General features: G+C 42.5%; 1 protein-coding gene across 10 annotated transcripts in view; it reads left to right on the plus strand.

The window, feature by feature from the left end:
• The window catches only part of FHL1 (four and a half LIM domains 1), a 71,170-nt gene that overhangs the window by 11,332 nt on the left and 37,092 nt on the right, over positions 1–22,746 (plus strand). For 8 of the 10 annotated variants that reach the window (XM_065538120.1, XM_065538124.1, XM_015443898.3 and 5 more), the window contains exon 2: positions 18,053–18,126. The exons of the other annotated variants lie outside the window; for them this stretch is intronic. The gene's annotated coding sequence lies outside the window, so the exon portion shown is untranslated. The remainder of the gene's footprint in view (positions 1–18,052; positions 18,127–22,746) is intronic. 10 annotated transcript variants of the gene reach the window in all.

Consider the following 22,746-nt stretch of genomic DNA (forward strand, 5'->3'; position numbering starts at 1 on the left):
ACCGACTCTCCCTAGCTTCCTGTAATACACTGTATTTCTCTTCTGAAAATGGATGTTCCTCTGTATTTAAACCACTGAGATTTACTTGTGCCTCATTTTTGAACTACTATAGATAAAAAACACACAATAGGAAATACTTGTGGACTGTTTTTGAAATGCAGTGAAACCTAGAAAAAGAAAATAACAATCAAAATAATAAGTATCTGCTGTCAGCATTTTACTGCTTCTAGAATTGATATTCTCTTTGCCCACATAAAATCTCTCTGGATGTTATTCCTCTTGCAAGACATAGTAGCTTTTGCTCCTGTTCCTTATTATTGCCTGCTAATGGATATGTACATTGTCAGTAAGTGACCAGCTCTCCACTGCTTCCTGTAGTACACTGTATTTCTCTTCTGAAAATGGATTTTCCTGTGTATTTAAACCACTGAGATTTATTTGTGCCTCATTTTTGAACTACTGTAGATATAAAAGGCACAGATAGAAAATACCCGTGGACTGTTTTTGAAATGCATTGAAACCTAGAAAAAGAAAATAACAATCAAAATAATATGTCTTGTCAGCATTTTACTGTTTCTATTTGCCCACATAAAAACTCTCTGGATGTTATTCCTATTGCAAGACATTAAATATTCCATAGACTTTTTTTTTTTTTTTTTTTTTTTTTTGAGACGGAGTTTCACTCTTGTTGCCCAGGCTGGAGTGCAATGGTGCAATAATGGCTCACTACAACCTCCGCCTCCGGGTTCAAGTGATTCTCCTGCCTCAGCCTCCCAAGTAGCCGGGACTACAGGCACCCACCACCACGCCCAGCTAATTTTTGTATTTTTGGTAGTGACGGGGTTTCACCATGTTGGCCAGGCTGATGTCAAACTCCTGACGTCAGGCGATCCACCCTCCTCTGCTTCCCAAAGTGCTGGGATTACAGGCGTGAGCTGTTCTGTAGACTTTCTAATAACAAGAATTTGTAATAGTCACAAGGTTTTAAATTTCCTTTTTAGTACTAAGGAAATGATAGCTGGGAATGCAGAGGCTTTATTGGCAAGATTGTTTTGACAAGGATGGCACAAAACTAAATTTCTATACTTGATTAATTTATAAGTCTTGTCACTCACTTTTAGTTTTAGAGTGTGGATAAGGCTGTTTGATTTTTGTCAGATTTGAAATGTATGATTTATGAGACATTAAGGATTGGTTTTTCAGTGCACTCTGCCAGGTCTAGTTTTATGCATCATTCTTGTTTGGGAAGCTGATTGCAAGTCTGCCTACAGACATAATCAATCACCTGCACCTTCAGGTGGCCAGGTGGACTGAAGTAAAAGATTTCCCCCAAGGTTTCTCAGAGACTAAAGAATACACACACACACACACACACACACACACACACACACACACACACAGGCAGACATGCAAATTATCGGTCCAAAAATATTTATATCACTAAGCCAGAGCAGTGGATTTAGACATTTGACTTAACAAAATTTGTTTTTCAACACGTTCTAGCAACTACCCTGTAAATGATCGTCATTTCACCTACAACAATGAGAAGATAAAGTCCTCAGCCACATAGCTTCTAGAGGCTAAAGAGGCACGTTAAGTTGTTTGTCAAAGATTCCACACCTTCAGATGCCAGGGTCAACACAAGTTTTCAAACCCTAGACCCAGTCCCTTCTAGGCCACAGAAGGTCTGCCTCTTTAAGGAAGGAATTTTCCAATGCACTAAGCACAGGTAATCACACTAAAGAAAGAAACCAAGCAGCCAAACTAATAGGAGGAGGTGAAAGTTTATACTTGCATCTTATAGCAGATGGCCTTTGTTAAAGTCACTTTTAAAATATCAACTTTACGGAGCATGATTTAGGTACAAAAACCGGCGTCCAATTAAAGCCTCCAATTTGATGAGTTGAGACAGATGTATATACCCATGAAACCACTGCCCCAATCAGGATGTAGAATGTTTTTATCACCTCCACAAGTTTACCCTTGCTGCTTTTCCAGTAACATTCTTCCCCCTGCCCCTTTTCCCAGACATCCCCTGTTATGCTTCTGTGTGAGAGCCACTTCCAAAACTCAGATTTGAAAGTTTGTGGACCTTCCTCTATAAAAAGCCTATATTTACGTCCAAAATGCAATTGTGTTCTCTATGTTTAAAATAATATTACAGAGAAATTCTAGGTATTGATTTCCTAGAATCTTTCCCTGATCCTCTGCAAATAAGCTATTTAGTAAATAGTTTCACTATGTGCTTGAATTGAAGAGAAATTACAGCCAAGAGAAAAACAATTCTAATAGACAGAAAAGCAGTGTTTGTTCTTCTCAAGTAGTTACAGTGAGATGTCAAATCCCTCAAGACCCGGAAAAATAAAATTTGAATTTTGCTTCGTACTTATATGTAAAGTACAAATGAAGACTGAGAATAAAGATTTTATATGTATCTATCTGTCTCTCTGTCTACCTATCTAATCATCCATCCATCCATCCCTCCAGCTAGTGTGTGTATATATGTTTCTGTATAAAATTACTATGTATTAATAACCCTATCCCTTGAGGATTCCAAAATATTTGAAGGCTTCAGAGGGAATTTTTTGTGCATGGAAGGTGTACTATCTTTATAAACTTAGGTGAAAAGCAAGCTTTTCATATGCTGTTATTATTCTCATTGATATATTTAATTGAACTAATAATTATTGGGCAATTTAAAGGCTACAGCATTGAGATGCAGTTTGCCCCTTCGTTTGTCAACTTCTAGAAAAATCCAAGTGTCAAAAACTATCTCGCTGGCTCTCTGTTCTGTTGCTGTTATTTTGGCATGCGTCTAGTCTCCTCTTGCCACTCTAGATTTCTACTGTTTTTGCCCTATTTTTTTTTTCCTTCCCTGATTTTCCTCCTCCGTGTCTTTCCCATATCCTGATGCCACTTCTCTTGCACTGCTCTGCTTTCTCACAAGAAAGCCATTTTTATAAACATCTCCAGACTGAGAGGGCAGCAGACTAATTCCAAAGTGTCAGATAGCATCTTGGAGGCTGTTTCTCCTGTGATCCAACACTTCTTCACACACCTTTCCAGTTTTGAGCTGTACTGGAGATTGGAGAGTTGTGAAAGGATGGTTTTTGGATAATCAAAGTTGAATATACTTGCTGGGCTGTGTTATGGACCGTCTTTGAAACCATGAATCATTAAAAATAAGTGAATAGTTTACATTATAATATTCCTAGGAAACTTCCTTTGATAACTGTAAAGCAATTAAAATTGTCCTGAGATAAGGTGATTTATTGTTTTTCAGAATGGGCCATAAAGATAATAAAGAACCCCTTCAACATTTGTCAAAACCCATAAAATGCACAACGTAATGAATGAACCCTAATGTAAACCCTACACTTTAGTTCATTATAATGTATTAACGTTGGCCTATCAATTGGGACAAATGTACCACATCAATACAAGATTTTAATAATAGGGGAAACTGGGAGATGGATGCTAAGGAGGCATACAGAAACTCAGTACTTCCTACTTAGTTTTTCTGTAAACCTAAAACTGCTCAAAAAATAGTCTACTAATTAAAAGGCTCATGCCTGTAATCCCAGCAATCTGGGAGGCCGAGGTGGGTGAATCACTGAAGGCCAGGAGTTTGAGACCAGCCTGGCCAACATGATGAAATCCCGTCTCTACTAAAAATACAAAAATTAGCCGGGTGTGGTGGCATGTGCCTGTATTCCCAGCTATTCGGGTGGTTGAGGTGGGAGAATCACTTAAACCCGGTAGGCAGAGGTTGCAGTGAACCGAGATCGCGCCACTGCACTCCAGCCTGGGAGACAGAGTGAGACCCTGTTTTAAATAAATAAATAAATAAATAAATTCCAGTGTTTGTTTTTCAGAATGAGTGAAATAAGAGGTGTGTTTCTTGTTGAGTGATGTAACCTGTGGCATGAGCCCCTGAAAAGGGGAAGTATGAGGTTCCAGGAGAGCTGCCCAGTACCTCCAATGCTATGTCTAGTTGCACAATAGTCAGTAGATAGGTCAGTGGGAGCACTGGGTTGGGACTTCACATGCCACCCTTGAAACATCATGCCATCTTTGCAGTGGAGTCCCAGATTTTGCAAATCCCCTGCCCTACAACCCAGTGGGCCCTTTTTGACCCTTGCATTTGTGGTATCATTAGCAACAGGGACAGTTGGTGAGCTTATGCCAACTCCAAGCCAATATCCAGGTCAGAGTTCAATTGCTTTGGGCCAAAGGCTGTTATTGCATGGCTTGTAGGAGCGTAGACCCAATGCCCGAACTTCCATGCACTTACTCAATATGGCCAGCTCTACAGTAAACGTGTGTGAAAACATTCAGTTTTTATAGTCATTAATGTAAATAGTTTCTTTATATTGGACCTGGGTAACTATGATGGGCAATTACAAGTACGCATTGCTTTCCTGAGTTGGCTGTGAGAACAGAACATTCTGTGGTAAGTGGTAGTGGGGCTGAGGGGAGGATCAGGTCTGAGAGGGGCATTGCAACTGCAAAGGGAAAGAAAAAGGACTGAGAAGCCATTAAGGATTAGAAGGCAAATGGGAGCCATAACTCAAGCACTGTGTATCTTAAAGAAGTGGTTGTCTGTCAGGTCTGTGATAAGACCTGGGGTGAAAAATCTCATAGTTCGTGTGATTAGCTGAAAGATACCAATAAAGGGAAGAGTTGGTTATAGAGTTCCTCTGTTTAGTTTTTTTTTTTTTTTTGAAACTCTGTCTTGCTCTGTTACACAGGCTGGAGCACAGTGACGATCGTGGCTCACTGCAGCCTTGACCTCCTGGGCACAAGTAATCCCTCTGCCTCAGCCTCCTGCGTAGCTGGGACTACAGGTGTGCATCACCACACCTATCTAATGTTTTAGTTTTGTAGAGGCAGGGTCTCGCTATATTGTTCAGGCTGGTCTCAAACTCCTGGCTTGTTTAGCTTATTAAACTTTATTTTGTATATTGGAAATAATTCTTTGTGTACAGATCTATCAGGTATACTCTTTGTTACATCTATTGTTAGACAAAGTTTTATTTTTCTTAATTTCATTGGTTGCCTGAATTGACTATATATGCGGTACCACCTGTTAGAAGCAGATTTTGATGAGGAAGGGGAGAAAGAGGATAAAAATAACTTCTTCCTCAAGTCCCATTTCATGATGGAAGCTGGGATTCCAGTTCAGTGGCCAGGCTAACTGGTCACTTGATGCCAGTAGTGAGCCAAATGGTGGCACTGCCACTGGATTTCTTTCAGTCAGCTTCACAATCGATACCAAATCCTGCAGCTGACATGACTTTACTGCAATTCCTGTTGATTGGAAAAATGGCAAAAGTCACCATCTAACCCAATCATAATATGTTTGTTTCCCAGGTATAGACAGGCTGGGTTAGTCATTAGGCCTAGCATAGTCATGCTCCCTAACTACTGTAAGTATCTGGAAGGACTGAGGAGGTGTAGTGGCAGTGGCTTGTGGGACAGGCATGTGACAGCATCCTTTTGCCCCCTTGCTGCTCACCCACCTGCTGCTTGCCACCTATTGGCTCCTCTTCATCTTCCCCTCCCTCTGTTTTCTCTTTACCCTTAATCCAGCTACCTTTGAATTTTCTGTTAAGGAACCAGGAGGTTCTCAGCATGAAAATAATTGGCTGAAGTATTCAAAGTACCGGAGCAACATACTTTATAATTCTTGGACTGCCAGATTGTTACTGCTGCAGTGGTTTGTTCGGTATTAAATGAGACTTAGGGTATTTCGTAAATGTTTTCTGACATACAATTTGAAAGTTGAATTTTGTCACCTTACACACTTAATTATCATTCCTGCGACTTTAAAACCCCCCTAAATTTTCCTTATGTATTTATGATTATCCCCATAGCAGTTAATGGCAGCATGCATGCTGATGTGAAGGATTTGCTCCAGGGCTAGTTGATGGGAGCAGAGCTGCCCAGTTGCTGAGGTGTAAGGAAACAGTTCATGGAGTGCCAATGACAATTTAGGAAAAGTATGGGGCTGAGTACTTAGTAAGATGAAATAAAAAATATTTATCGAGCGCTTACTCTAAGGAGAAGGCACTTGGCTAGGTTTGCTAGATGCTGTGGGGAGCCTTAAAACAACAGTGATCTCTTCAAGGCCGGGCGTGGTGGCTCACGCCTGTAATCCTAGCACTTTGGGAGGCCGAGGCGGGTGGATCACTTGAGGTCAGGACTTTGAGACCAGCCTGGACAATATGGTGAAACCCCATCTCTACTAAAAATACAAAAATTAGCTGGGCATGGTGGCATCTGCCTGTGGTCCCAGCTACTTGGGAGGCTGAGGCAGGAGGATCACTTGAACCTAGGAGATGGAGGTGGCAGTTAGCTGAGATTGTGCCACTCCCCTCCAGCCTGGGCGACAGAGAGAGACCTTTTCTCAAAATACTAGCGATCTCTTCAAGCAAAGAACACCCATTCTAATTGGAGAAACTGTTAAAGACACATGAAGGATGTGGTGGAAAGAGTTTTGAACTGTGTAGGGTGTGGAGAGGGAGTCAGGAGTTTTGAATCCTAGCCCAAGTTCTGCCACTAAGCATTGGAACCCTTGGGCAAATCATCTCCCCACTCTGGGTCTCAGTTTATAAAAAGGCAAATGAACGAGATCATCTCTAAGATATTCTGTGGATTGATTCATAAATGTGGAAGAGATTCTGGAAAACGGAAGCTTGAGCCCAGGAGTTCCAGACCAGCCTGGGCAACGTGGTGAGACTCTGTCTCTACAAAAAATACAAAAAATTAGCCTGGTAAGGTGATGTGTGTTTGTAGTCCCTGTTATTCAGGAGGCTGAGGGTGGAGGATCACATGAGCCCAGGAGGCTGCAGTGAGCTATCACCTGGGAGCTTGTTAGAAATGCAACTTTCGCCGGGCGCGGTGGCTCAAGCCTGTAATCCTAGCACTTTGGGAGGCCGAGACGGGCGGATCACGAGGTCAGGAGATCGAGACCATCCTGGCTAACACGGTGAAACCCCGTCTCTACTAAAAATACAAAAAATTAGCCGGGCGAGGTGGCGGGCGCCTGTAGTCCCAGCTACACGGGAGGCTGAGGCAGGAGAATGGCGTAAACCCGGGAGGCGGAGCTTGCAGTGAGCTGAGATCCAGCCACTGCACTCCAGCCCGGGCGACAGAGTGAGACTCCGTCTCAACAAAAAAAAAAAAAAAAAAAAAAAAAAGAAATGCAACTTTCATGGGCCCCACTCCAGATCTAGGGAATCAGAAACACTGGGGATGGGGCCCAGCCATCTGTGTCCTAACAAAGTCCTCTCTCAGGAGATTTTTGAGGCACAATAAAGTCTGACAATTACAAGCTATAGGAATTTGGGGCAGTGATTCTCAGCTTCTGCCATACAATAGATTCATCTAGGGGAACTTTGTTGGGGGTGGGGCACTGATTTTGTGCTGCTATAATAGAATATCTGAGACTGGGTACCTTATAAAGAACAGAAATCTATTTCTCACGGTTCTGGAGACTGGAAAGTCCAAGGTCAAGGTGCAAACAGGTTCGATTGGTAAGGGCTATTCTCTGCTTCCAAGATGACACTTTACTGCTCCAGCCTCCAGAGGGGAGGAACGCCCTGCCCTCATGTGGCGGAAGGCAGAAGGGCAAGAGAGTCAAAGGCTCTCTTTAAGCTTTAATCCCATCCACGAGGTAGGAGCCCTCGCAGTTTAATCACCCCACCTCTTAAAGGCCCCACCTGTCAATACCATCACATTGGCCATTAAGATTCAACACCTGAATCTTGGACACATTAAAAACCGTAGCAGGCACCCAGGCATCACTAGTTACTTTGGCTCCCCAGGTGCAGCCAAGTTTGAGAATCACTGGCGTAGGGGAAAGTGGCATGAGCCAAGACTTCTGTCATTCTGTAGCGGCAATGAACCTCAGATGCAGGGAGTCAGCCAAAGCCAGAGGCTTGAATTTCACTCTAAGAAACTTGGCCTTTAGATTACAATGGAGAAAGGTTTTTGGCAATGGGAGTGATACATTCGAGGTGGAACATTTGAGAGATGATTCTGACGCTAGCTATATGAAGAAGAGGGCATACCAATAGTTAAGAAACTGATGAAATAGTCTGGTGTGAAGTGATAATGGGCCCAATTAGGACCATAGAAATGAAATTATAAGGAAGAAAATGTATGAAGGCTCTTTTGCAGGAAAAATGGGCAGGGTTTGGTGATGGTCGCTGGGGTGACAGCAGTGTTAGAATGTCTTTGGTTCAGGAGTTCCTCTCAGACTTATGGGAGGGCCAGTGCTCTCTAAATGCATCTGGCAAAATTGTCATGTATGGATCTGTACAATTCTTTGTTTTTTGTTGCTTTGATTTAGGAGTTATAATGCGGAGGTGATCCACAGCAAGTTATTCTATACAGAATTATAGTCACCTCAAAAGCTACTCATGGTCATCATGTCAGAGGGAAAAAATGTTGTTTTTCTTTAAAGGAAAGAATGCTTGGAGTTGTGGGAAAGTTGTCAACTTGGCAATGAGTAATTCAAGCCTATCAGTCAATTAAGTAAGTTTTTATTTTATCATTTGTTTTATTTGGGAGCTGCTGTAATAGTCATTGAGAGGACATCAGTCTTCACATTTTTAAAACAAAACAAAAATACCATTGAACATTAGGGCAAAGGACAAGAATTTCAAGGTTTTACTTTGACTTTAGCAAATATTTGCTGCTCCATTTTTCTTGCTAGATTTTGTCATTTGACTTGTGTTTCTGCTTTGTTCCAATTTGTTCTTTGTGCTTGATAACTGTAGTTGCCTCTATTTTTTTTTTTTTCTTTTGAGACCCAGTCTTGCTCTGTTACCCAGGCTGTAGTGCAGTGGTGCAATCCCAGCTCACTGCAACCTCTGCCTCCTGGGTTCAAGTGATTCTCATGTCTCGGCCTCCCAAGTAGCTGGAATTAACAGGTGCGCACCACTATGTCTGGCTCATTTTTGTATTTTTACTAGAGATGGGGCTTCACCATGTTGGCCAGGCTGGTCTCGACCTCCCGAAGTGCTGGGATTCCAGGCATGCACCACTGCTGCTTGCCTCTATTCTATTTTTGATGGCCTTTTTATTCATAAGTATTCTTAAGGCTTTAATATTCCAGTTAAAAATATATATATATTTGTCCCTTTGTGTTTTTCCCCAATATACTTATTCTTCCTTTATGACCAAAAATTATTTAAATTTGCATCCAGAAATGGCTCACAGAAAGAGCTCCTTGATATCTATTTAGGGCATGGTGGGGCCTTTTGTTTGTTTCTAGTCATGCCACATCTGGAAGGAAAGACACTTTTTATTTACTAATTTGAAAATCTATGAAAGCAGACTCAGTATTTTAAAGGGTTGCATATATTCCTATGCAGAGTTAAAAATGACTCACTACTCCAACTTTGGTAAATGTGTGCACTTTAGTTTTTGAAGGAAGTGCAAAAATCTGCAGAAAAATCTGGACTAATCACAACTTGAAATTTTTATTATATCTAGTAGATAACTTTTAAAAATATAACCCATCTTTTCCCAAACTGGATAAGGATAATTCCTGTCTTTCCAAATTGTGAGGAATATTATGATTATGTCATATAAAATAAATATAGAAATATGTAGAGCAAATGATCTTCCAGACAGAGTATAGAATATATCACCAGATAATACTCTATACTAAATATAAGGACACAAAACTGGACTTTATTGTATTTCTATAACTGGTAATATCCTTCTAGTTTTTGCTTGTTTATTACATGAATATACTGTTAAAGATTTGATTATGTTGTGGATCTTGATTGTGTTGGAATTATTAAAAATGAGGCATATTTAATCTGTACTGCTTATTTTCAATAAAGTATTTTGCCGAATGAGAGCCAGTTTACCAGTTCTTTTGTTAAAGAAAATGAGCCAGTGGCTATCTCAGTTGTATTTATTATTGCCTTTTATGGCAAACATTTAAAATGTGTTTTTAATGGTGCACATGCCACTGTTTCTGACCTTTATGGTAGCATAAGTATTTGAATAAAAGTGAGGTAAATGAGAAGTCTGTGCCGCCCAGTACCATCACAAGTGTACCTAATTAAGAAGATGTTTGGAATTCACTGTTCTTTGATTTCTTGGGTAGGAGAGAATATTCTGAAGGACGTGATTAAGGAGTCGTTACCATGACAATCACATTCAAAGAATTGAGAGGAGACAATGAGTCTGTGGGGGATCGTCTCTTTTGATTGATTCGACTCTTCTTTTAGTTCATTCAAACAGCTGTTGTCACTAGATTTTCTTTTCCACGTAATTCATCCAATTGATTGGTGATGTGGGGATCACTGAAGCTTGGTTGTCAGTAGTGATAAGGGTCCGCAGTGTCCATGACCACAATACTTTTGCTAAACCTGAAGGAGAGTGATTGTATGTGTTAAATGTCACTAAAAAGTAACACTTGGCTTCTTCTGGAATAATATAAGAGGTTTGTCTATTTTCACTTATTAATTCTGTCACGGTGGGATACGATTATCATGATCTCTTTGAAAGCATGACTAACCCTAAAGTGTTTGAGCTTTATTTTGGATTATTTTGCTGTCATCTTACCCAGTGTGTTTGGGTGCTGTTTTGTTTTTTTTCTTTACCTTGCACAATATTGTCAACATAATTTACATGATGTTCTGGTCAGAGACACAGTTACACGCTGCAGATTGAAAAGCACACACAAATATACCCAGCACAAGTGTCTTCAGCCTCACGACCCCACCTAATGTTAAGTGGGACATGCTAGTACAGACGATAAAGTGAAATGGAGATACAAAGGCAGTTCAGATCTGACTGCCAATATTTCTCCTTCTTTGTGGACTAATTCTGGGTGGTGAAACCATGAACTATGGAAGGAAGACTGCTCCAGCATGGGCCTGAGTTGGATCCCATGTGAGAGCTTTGCCTCCTCAGCCTTTGGGCCTTTCTTTCTTCTGCCCTCTCGAGGGTGTCAGAGAGCATGAAATGCAAGGACTTTCTGGAAAGGATAGCCAGGGTTTGGTCTGGTTACTAGACGACACTTTCCCTGTCCCTTCCCCACCTCTAGCCCTTCCAAGCTGGAACGTGTAGAGGTGAGGAGCAGACAGAGAGATGGCAGGGAAGCCATTGGAAAGGTGGGAATCTTAGGAAGGAAGTGATTCTGGTTCTTGAAAAAGAGAACCAGATTCCATCAAGTAGAATCAGTATGAATTGTACCCATCTCTAGGAAAAATCAATTCCAGAAGGGTGAGTAAGATGAAATATGATAGATAAGGCTAGTGTGTGACAGATTCAAGTTTGAAGCTTCAGCTGGATTAAATCGAAAGAGAGGTCTATTTGGTGTCAAGCGTTTGTGGCAGCATGTGAAATCATTGTCCACGTTTGATAGCAGTTTGACTCCTTGCCTGCTATAATAACAGTAATAAGTATGTATTTAATATTCAATGGGTACCTTGTGTGGGGGAGGCACTGCTAAATGCTTTACATGGACGTACCTCCTTACCTCTATGAGGTAGGTGGCCATTATGATGCTGGTAGAGGCTGGACAGGTAATATGAGGCGGAGCCAGTATTTGAGCTCAGGCAGTCTGACTCTGGTGCCCCTGCTGTGAACAGCTGTGCCATGCTGCATTCCTCCTCCAACTGCAGGAAAAGGTGTGGAATCTTCTAGAAACAGTGAGTTCTCTATGAGTGGAGTGTGGTGATGGGAGATGAGATGGAGTAAAGCCTTTTGTGTAAACATACCATGCTAAGTACTGGGAGATAGAAATGAAATGAGATACTTTTTTTTTTTTTTTTTTTTTGGGATGGAGTCTTGCTCTGTCACTCAGGCTGGAGTGCAGTGGCACAATCTCCATGCACCACAGCTTCCGCCTTCCAGGCTCAAGGAATTCTCCTGCCTCAGCCTCCTGAGTACCTGGGACTACAGGCGCACGCCTCCGTGCCCGGCTAATTTTTGTATTTTTTCAGTAGAGACGGGGTGTCACCATGTTGGCCAGGATGGTCTTGATGTCCTGACCTTGTGATCCACCTATCTCAGCCTCCCAAAGTGCTGAGATTACAGGTGTGAGCCACCACACCCAGCCAAAATGAGAGAATTTTTGTCCCTGCCACCAAAATACTTAACTAACATCTTACAGGACTAACAAAACCTAACATGAACCAATCCAGATTCATATGACAGAATACGACAATGTTTTCTGCAAAGAATAGCCAGGGTCCCAGTCTGGTTACTAGAAGACACTTTCCCTGTCCCTTCCCCACCTGTAACCCTTCCCAGCTGGAATGTGCAGAGGTGAGGAACAGACAGAGAGATGACAGGGAAGCCATTGGCAAGGTGGGAATCTTAGGAAGGAAGTGATTCTGGTTCTTGAAAAAGAGAACCAAATTCCATCAAGTAGAATCGGTATGAATTGTACCCATCTCTAGGAGAAATCAATTCCAGAAGGGTGAGTAAGATGAAATATGATGAGGCTAGTGTGTGACAGATTCAGGTTTGAAGCTTCAGTTGGATTGAATGGAAAGAGAGGTATATTTGGTGTCAAGCGTTTGTGGTGGCATGTGAAATCATTGTCCATGTTTGATAACAGTTTGACTCTTTGCCTGCTATGATAACAGTAATAAGTATGTATTTAATATTCAATGGGTACCTTGTGTGGGGCAGGCACTGCTAAATGCTTTACATGGACGTACCTCCTTACCTCTATGAGGTAGGTGGCCATTATGATGCTGGTAGAGGCTGGACAGGTAATATGAGGCGGAGCCAGTATTTGAGCTCAGGCAGTCTGACTCTGGTGCCCCTGCTGTGAACAGCTGTGCCATGCTGCATTCCTTCCGCAGCTGCATAAAAGGGTGTGGAATCTTCTAGAAACAGTGAGTTCTATGAGTGGAGTGTGGTGATGGGAGATGAGATGGAGTAAAGCCTTTTGTGTAAACGTACCGTGCTAAGTACTGGGAGATAGAAGTGAAAATGGGAGACTTTTTTTTTTTTTTTTTTTGAGATGGAGTCTTGCTTTGTTGCTCAGGCTGGTGTGCAGTGGCACGATCTCGGCTTACGGCAACCTCTGCCTCCCAGGTTCAAGGAATTCTCCTGTCTCAGCCTCCTGAGTACCTGGGACTACAGGTGCACGCCACCATGCCTGGCTAATTTTTGTATTTTTTCAGTAGAGAAGGGGTTTCACCATGTTGGCCAGGATTGTCTTGATCTCCTGACCTTGTGATCCACCCACCTCAGCCTCCCAAAGTGCTGGGATTACAGGTGTGAGCCACCACACCCAGCCAAAATGAGAGATTTTTTTTTTGTCCCTGCCACCACGATACTTAACATCTTACAGGACTAAGAAAACCTAACATGAACCAATCCAGATTCATATGATAGAATACGACAATGTTTTCTGCAAAGAATAGCCAGGATCCCAATCTGGTTACAGAAGACACTTTCCCTGTCCCTTCCCCACCTGTAACCCTTCCCAGCTGGAACGTGTAGAGGTGAGGAACACACAGAGAGATGACAGGGAAGCCATTGGCAAGGTGGGAATCTTAGGAAGGAAGTGATTCTGGTTCTTGAAAAAGAGAACCAGATTCCCTCAAGTAGAATTGGTATGAATTGTACCCATCTCTAGGAAAAATCAATTCCAGAAGGGTGAGTAAGATGAAATATGATAAGGCTAGTATGTGAGAGATTCAGGTTTGAAGCTTCAGTTGGATTGAATGGAAAGAGAGGTGTATTTGCTGTCAAGCGTTTGTGGCAGCATGTGAAATCATTGTCCACGTTTGATAACAGTTTGACTCTCTGCCTGCTATAATGACAGTAATAAGTATGTATTTAACATTCAATGAGTACCTTGTGTGGGGCAGGCACTGCTAAATGCTTTACATGGAGGTACCTCCTTACCTCTATGAGGTAGGTGACCATTATGATGCTCATAGAGGCTGGACAGGTAATGTGAGGCAGAGCCAGTATTTGAGCTCAGGCAGTCTGACTCTGGTGCCCCTGCTGTGAACAGCTGTGCCATGCTGCATTCCTTCCACAGCTGCATGAAAGGGTGTGGAATCTTCTAGAAACAGTGAGTTCTATAGGAGTGGAGTGTGGTGGTGGACGATGAGATGGAGTAAAGTCTTTTGTGTAAACGTACCATGCTAAGTACTGGGAGATAGAAATGAAATGAGATACTTTTTGTTTGTTTTTGAGATGGAGTCTTGCTTTGTCGATCAGGCTGGAGTGCAGTGGCACGATCTCGGCTCACCGCAACCTCTACCTCCCAGGTTCAAGCAATTCTCCTGCCTCAGCCTCCAGAGTACCTGGGACTACAGGTGCACACCACCATGCCAGGCTAATTTTTGTGTTTTTTCAGTAGAGAAGGGGTTTCACCATGTTGGCCAGGATGGTCTTGATCTCCTGACCTCGTGATCCACCCATCTCAGCCTCCCAAAGTGCTGGGATTACAGGTGCGAGCCACCACAGCCAGCCAAAATAAGAGATTTTTTTTTTGTCCCTGCCACCAAGATACTTAACATCTTACAGGACTAACAAAACCTAACATGAACCAATCCAGATTCATATGATAGAATATGACAATGTCTTCTGGAAAGAATAGCCAGGGTCCCAGTCTGGTTACTAGAAGACACTTTCCCTGTCCCTTCCCCACCTGTAACCCTTCCCAGCTGGAATGTGCAGAGGTGAGGAACAGAGAGAGAGATGGCAGGGAAGCCATTGGCAAGGTGGGAATCTTAGGAAGGAAGTGATTCTGGTTCTTGAAAAAGAGAACCAGATTCCCTCAAGTAGAATCGGTATGAATTGTACCCATCTCTAGGAGAAATCAATTCCAGAAGGGTGAGTAAGATGAAATATGATGAGGCTAGTGTGTGACAGATTCAGGTTTGAAGCTTCAGTTAGATTGAATCGAAAGAGGTATATTTGGTGTCAAGTGTTTGTGGCAGCATGTGAAATCATTGTCCACGTTTGATAACAGTTTGACTCTTTGCCTGCTATGATAACAGTAATAAGTATGTATTTAATATTCAATGGGTACCTTGTGTGAGGGAGGCACTGCTAAATGCTTTACATGGAGGTACCTCCGTACCTCTATGAGGTAGGTGGCCATTATGATGCTGGTAGAGGCTGGACAGGTAATATGAGGCGGAGCCAGTATTTGAGCTCAGGCAGTCTGACTCTGGTGCCCCTGCTGTGAACAGCTGTGCCATGCTGCATTCCTTCCGCAGCTGCATAAAAGGGTGTGGAATCTTCTAGAAACAGAGAGTTCTATATGAGTGGAGTGTGGTGATGGGAGATGAGATGGAGTAAAGCCTTTTGTGTAAACATACCATGCTAAGTACTGGGAGATAGAAGTGAAAATGAGAGACTTTTTGTTTGTTTTTGAGATGGAGTCTTGCTCTGTCACTCAGGCTGGGGTGCAGTGGCGTGGTCTCGGCTCACCGCAACCTATGCCTCAGCCTCCTGAGTACCTGGGACTACAGGTGCACGCCTCCATGCCTGGCTAAGTTTTGTATTTTTTACGTAGATACAGGGTTTCACCATGTTGGCCAGGATGGTCTTGATGTCCTGACCTCGTGATCCACCCACCTCAGCCTCCCAAAGTGCTGGGATTACAGGTGGGAGCCACCACACCCAGCCAAAATGAGAGATTTTTTTTTTTGTCCCTGCCACCAAGATACTTAACTAACATCTTACAGGACTAACAAAACCTAACATGAACCAATCCAGATTCATATGACAGAATACGACAATGTTTTCTGCAAAGAATAGCCAGGGTTCCAATCTGGTTACTGGAAGACACTTTCCCTGTCCCTTCCCCACCTGTAACCCTTCCCAGCTGGAATGTGCAGAGGTGAGGAACAGACAGAGAGATGACAGGGAAGGCATTGGCAAGGTGGGAATCTTAGGAAGGAAATGTTTCTGGTTCTTGAAAAAGAGAACCAGATTCCATCAAGTAGAATCAGTATGAATTGTACCCATCTCTAGGAGAAATCAATTCCAGAAGGGTGAGTAAGATGAAATATGATGAGGCTAGTGTGTGACAGATTCAGGTTTGAAGCTTCAGTTGGATTAAATCAAAAGAGAGGTATGTTTGGTGTCAAGCGTTTGTGGTGGCATGTGAAATCATTGTCCATGTTTGGTTACAGTTTGACTCTTTGCCTGCTATGATAACAGCAATAAGTATGTATTTAACATTCAATGGGTAGCTTGTCTGGGGGCGGCACTGCTAAATGCTTTACATGGATGTACCTCCGTACCTCTGTGAGGTAGGTGGCCATTATGATGCTCATAGAGGCTGGACAGGTAATATGAGGCAGAGCCAGTATTTGAGCTCAGGCAGTCTGACTCTGGTGCCCCTGCTGGGAATAGCTGTGCCATGCTGCATTCCTTCTGCAGCTGCATGAGAGGATGTGGAATCTTCTAGAAACAGTGAGTTCTATATGAGTGGAGTGTAGTGATGGGAGATGAGATGGAGTAAAACCTTTTGTGTAAACATACCATGCTAAGTACCGGGAGATAGAAATGAAATAATGATTTTTGTTCCTGCCACCAAGATACTTAACATTTTTCAGGACAAACAAAAGCTAACATGAAACAATCCAGATTCATATGATAGAATATGGAAATATTGTCTCTACTTAAGTACAGGTGGGAGGAAAACTAGAAAGTGTTCCTTTGAATTAAGTCACTTTAAAACATTTGCTTTCAAATGTTAGTGCTTAACCATGAGCACAACATTTGCCTTCCTCCAGGCTTTTGGCCTGACAGACAAGAACTCTGTCCCTATAGTCAGCAGATTTATCCATTTTGAGTTGGGAAGCACTGTCTTCAGCCCTGTCTTCCTGACGCTGATCCTGACAATCATCGTCAGGATCTCTAAACAGATGAACCCTTTAGCCTAGTGAACCAACTGTCTCAGCTGTTTATTTACCAGCACATTAACGATTTTTCCATCTATAACCACTGCCTGTGTGAAGATCAGCCTGGAAGTGGTTGGAGGGTGGGGTGGGAGGGGTGGTTACACACCTGGTTGTAATCCTGGGTTTATTTTTGCCCTGTTTCCATCGATACTTCTTGAGAGCTTCCTGTCTTCCAGGCACTGACCTGGGTGTGGGGATAGAGCAGTGAAAAAACAGACCTGGTCCCCCGCCCAGGGCACTGTGTTTTCCTCAGATTTCATTCGCTCATATACATTTTCATAGTTGATCTAAAAGCGGCATTTGGTATGAATTCTAGGATTTCACACTTTTGGCATAATATAATGATCACACTCCCTTTCTCCTTTGCCCCAGCCAGTCCTTTCTGAATAAAAATCGTGGGGTTGGGGGCGGAAGGTAGTGATGTGATTGGGCCTGTGGGGAGGTTGCACAAGCTTGGGGAGGGCAGCGTGTCGTAGCGGGCCATATTTGTGTCAGGGATGGGAAAGGCACAGGGCACCCCTGTTGCCTAGTGCTGCAGAACCCTGGCCCTGGGATGAGCCTGCCCGCTAGTCTGCATCCTAATCCCGCTGTTGATTGGAGATAACTTCAGCGGTCACAGGGCACCTCGTCTCCATGGCAACCCCTCTAAATATTCCTCTGGTGACTTGTGCTCTACATTCTGGCTGGATCAGAGCCCTCCTGTGGCAAAATATTCTAAAGATGTTAAAAGAGAGAGAGAGAGAGGAAAAAAAAGGCTCAACTAATAAATCTATTCTAAACGACTGAGTCATTTGTTTTGATTACCCGGGTGATTGCCAAATGTTAATTTAAAACTGAAATAGGCCATGAGCTCACTCCCCTAACAATGCTGAGTGTTTGAGCTAATACAGCTTGATAATGAGGGAGCCAGATCCACTGCCAGTGCTCATGTTATATGATAAACAGACATTTGGAGAAATATGCAGAACATCTTGGCAGTTTTCCTTTAACTCTAAGGGTTGTCAATACAAAGTAGAATGTGTTACCATGAGCCATTTCAAAGAAAGTTGACTTTTATTTTTTTAGAATTCAGAACTTTGTTTCTAAAAGGTAACTTTGCCTCTTGATTCTCATTTTTTCTCCTAACTTAGGCGCCTTGGAAGTTGTTCTCAACCGTATCCAGCCCTTGCTGAATACATCCTATCTGCCACACATTCAGCGTGAGGTAAGTTTTAGTAATTGCCACAAATTCTCACACTGATCTCCAACCTTCCAAGTTGTGGTATTAAGGGCAGCATTGTACAAAGGGCCTTATTTGTACAGGAGGTTTCAGAAGGTTCATTTTAATTGACCCAACCAATGTCACTGCTTACCCTAAATATTAGCTCTCGGGGAGAATGTCTTTTCAAGGGAAAATCTCATTTGCTTTCAACCTGGGCATATGAAAAGGGAATTTGCCAGGCACAACAGAACTATTTGAAGGTCTGCTTGAAAATAAAGATCTGCTAATGTCGCTGCATGAACAGTAGGGAGCAGGAAAGCTACATGGAGCAAATACTGGGATGGGATGGAGGAGACTTCTGCTGCCAGCCAGGAGGTTAGGTTGACCTGATCTGCTATTAGGAATCTTTCTCCGTGGGTGGAAGGAGCCAGGATACAGGACTGGCACTGCAAAATCTGGTGATAGAAGGCCAAAGAGTGCTTCTGCTGGGTGACATTAATAGGGTCCAGGAGATTTTCTTCTGATATGCCCTCAAGTTCAGAACAACCTGTGGGAAACCAGGTTGAGTAAGACCTTCCAATGCTTATATTGGATAAGCATTCTCTGTCCTCTTCATTTAGCCACAGTGACTTGTTTATACTCTGTGATGACTCAGGGTTCCTCAGTTTTCTCTTTGAGAGAGGGACATTGACCTTTGAAAATAATGAAAGGAAGGCATCTAAGAGAAGGCTCATCCAGGCACAATACAGGGATGGTTCCTCATTTTTTGTGCCCCGGTCTCCGTGCACTCAAAAGAGGGGATGTAACCTTTGCCAGCACTGTACCTGTCAGGATGTGCCATTTCATCCCTCAAAAGGTTGCTGCGTTTTTGCCTTCACCTTCACCCTGCCCACCCCTGCACGCAGCCACATGGTCAGTGTAGATACCTAGATTTCAGTTAGGGTACACGCTCACCAGGTGACAAGAATTGCCTTTGTTATGTCTACTTGCTGCAGAATTCCCCCCAGGTTTTAAAATATCTCTTCAAATACCTAAATGTATTAAACCTTAAATAGTAAAAAGCATAGGACAAACTTTTAGAAATGCTAAACCTGAATTTTATCCATTTCATTAATTATGGTGGTAGTTGTAAGTCCTTCCAAGGCCCTGGGGCTTGAAGCAGGCTCAGTGATAAAAGCTTTCATCAGCTTCCCTCTGCTGCTGGAGGTGGAATCTTCATTTTTGGGTCTAAATCCTGCCATAGCTCTCATTCATAGCCTTTACCTGTAATGGTTGTTTTCAAGCTTAAAAAAAAATGATAGAAACCCATCTTCAAAAAATACAAATCTACAGATCTAACCCCAATAGAGAAAACCAACAATCTGCTTTGGCTCAAGTAGGAGGCTGTGACTCTCTTATCAGCCTCCTCTGAGGGTGAACCCTATTGAAAGAGCAGAGATTTAAACACTGTGCCCTTTCCCAGTTCTTATTTTTATTTTCCCACATAAAAGAGGCTAGATTCTTTAAGGAGATATAAAGAAGGGAGATAGAAAGATATAAAGATTCTTTAAGGAGATATGAAGACATCCTCTCGTCAGCTGGAAATGCCAGCTAGGTGAGACCTGGCTATTCACATGCATTGTTTGCCCCTAGTAATTCCATTGCAATCTGCAAATTCGATCAGCTTTATCGGCAGAAAACTTTGATAGAAACCATGTGTACAAGGGCTGTATTCTTAAAATGGAACATTTAAATCGAAGTTTTTCAAGCACACATTTCAAGTGGTTTTATGGTATCAAGCACACCCCAGTGACATCTTTATGTTGACCAAAACTTGGTGTCCTTGGGTTTTTTTTTTAGAGCAGCGAGTTTCTCAGGTGTGTCAGTTGAATAGAATCTGTTAAATTCTGTTTTTTTTTTTTAATTTATTTTTTATTTTTTGGAGTCTTGCTCTGTCGCTCAGGCTGTAGTGCAGTGGTGCGATCCGGCTCAGTGCAACCTCCATCCCTCAGGTTCAAGCAATTCTCCTGCGTCAGCCTCCCAAATACCTGGGATTACAGGCGTCTCTACACCACCATGCCTGGCTAATTTTTGTAATTTTAGTAGAGACAGGGTTTCATCATGTTGGCTAAGCTGGTCTCAAACTCCTGGCCTCAAGCAGTCCGCCCGCCTCGGCCTCCCAAAGTGCTGGGATTACAGGCGTGAGCCACTGCGCCCAGTCAAATCTGTTAAATTCTGTTTCCCTGTACCAGAAATATGTAAGATTACACAATTGCATCTTGTGTTCTTTCTTCCTTTCTTTTATTCATTCATTCTTTCAGCCCTACTATGGGCGAGGGCAGGAATGTAGTGGTGAGCACAAAAACAACAAAAAATACATTTTGGGTTTGATATTCTTTAAGGGTGGGACATGCCTAGATTATTTTCCCTTTTGCAGACGAGGAAACCGAAAATGGCTTTGCTTTTCTCGATTACATTGCCCAGTATTCAGTAGACAGGTATGGATGCAGGGGTACAGTTCCAAGTCCCCGTCTCTACTCTGCTTTTTGAGCCTATGATTTATGCCACTTCCATGTAAGCATGTGCAAATAAAGTATTCAGTAATTGCCATGGATGCAGCTGTCCCTGGGACCCGAAGGCCCTAAAATGAAAATAAATGTAAACTGCATTTCACACTCTATTTTTAAAATGTTTGTTTGGAATAATTGAACAGTTTAGTAAAATGGGCTTTGCTGTTTCCACGTGAGGATATCTTGTTTATTTATTTATTTATTTATTTTTGAGATGAAGTCTCACTCTGTCACCCAGCTGGAGTGCAGTGGCGTGATCTCGGCTCACTGCAATCTGTGCCTCCCAGGTTCAAGCGATTCTCCTGCCTCAGCCTCAGCCTCCCAATAGCTGGGATTATAGATGCGTGCGACAACGCCTAGCTAATTTTAGTATTTTTAGTGGAGACGGGGTTTCACCATGTTGGCCAAGCCGATCTTGAACTCCTGACCTCAAGGGATCCGCCCGCCTCGTCCTCCCAAAGTGCTGGGATTACAGGTGTGAGCCACCACACCCGGCCTATTTTGTTCTTTTAAATGATGGTGCTTCCCCTTTTAGTACAGTATTTATCATAAATTTTATTATTCAGAAACTTAGAATTATTCCATTTGGCTGCCTTTTAGTTTACAGAATTATTTGGAACACAAGCTTGAACACATAATTCTTAACACATACGTGAACTGGGCTAAATTTGAGTATTTGTACCGTAGTAGTGACAATACTGTTAATTAAACATGTATTTCACATGTAGGAGATATTTGTATCACTGACATATGGTCATTTTCATTATTGATTTGGCAGTTTTTTAATATTCACAAAACACAAAATTTTAAAATACAGTAGTCAAAGTGATTTGATTTGTGCCATTTGTATTGATATAGCCTCTCTTTTTGGTGCACCAGCAATAAGAAGGAAAATCAGCACAGATGGGTTACACAGACTTAGAGAATTTGGAAATAATCAGTTTAGAGCCAAGGTCTCAAACTGGTGGACTGGATCTGGCACACAGAGGTGTTCTTTTAAAATTTTAATTGCTAGCATTTAAAAATTGAAAGATTTCATATTTTTTGAAGTCCAAATTTTTCAGCTTCTCTTGAAATATCAGAAGATCTGGCAATATTGAGCCCTCACTCCTGTTTGGCTACACTAGGCTGGAGCCAAATGGCTGCTGTTTTCTTTTCTTTTCTTTTTTTTTTTTTTTTTTTTGAGATGGAGTCTTGCTCTGTCACCCAGGATGGAGCGCAGTGGCGTGATCTCCACTTACTGCAAGCTCCGCCTCCCAGGTTCATGCCATTCTCCTGCCTTAGCCTCCCAAGTAGCTGGGACTACAGGCGCCTACCACCACGCCCAGCTAATTTTTTGTATTTTTAGTAGAGACGGGGTTTCACCATGTTAGCCAGGATGGTCTCGATCTCCTGACCTTGTGATCCGCCTGCCTCGGCCTCCCAAAGTGCTAGGATTACAGGCGTGAGCCACCGCGCCTGGCCGGCTGCAGTTTATCTAGCTAAAGCATGAACTCTGAAGTTTGCCACAGTCTCCGGCAGTCTCTGTAGTCTCCTTGACACTAAGGACAAGGGTTGGTTGCCATTATCTGAATGTTTAACCCCTATAGACATGTGAGTTTTCAACCGCAGGTCTAGATAAAACTGAGGTTGCAAACTTAAGGTCATCCTTTTTCTCAAAATACCAGCTTGCTAATTTTCAGGGGCATGACATAGGGTGACAGTCATATTAAGGAGGTGCTTTAAAAGGGTTGAGGGCAAACATTTCAGAGGAAGGATACTTTCTGATGATGGTACCTGATTAAGAGAAGGAGCATCAACAGGTATGGGTGTTTTATTTTATTCTGGAGGATTCCTATAGTCTACTTTGGTGCTTCTCACACTTTAATGTGCAGATTCTGATGCAGCAGGTCAAGAGTAAGGCCTGAGATTCTGCATTTCCAACAAGCGCCAGGTTGTACCACTGCTGATCTGAGGACCTGCCTCTCCTTGAGTAGCAACGTTCTAAGAAAAATGAGTCAGGCAGTGATGGTGCTAATGTTTAGAACATTCACTTTTCTCTGGCCTGAGAAAGAAAAAGAGATATGGACCAGGG

The sequence above is a fragment of the Macaca fascicularis genome, chromosome X (assembly GCF_037993035.2).
Source record: "Macaca fascicularis isolate 582-1 chromosome X, T2T-MFA8v1.1".
In the NCBI taxonomy this organism is placed as follows: Eukaryota; Metazoa; Chordata; class Mammalia; order Primates; family Cercopithecidae; genus Macaca; species Macaca fascicularis.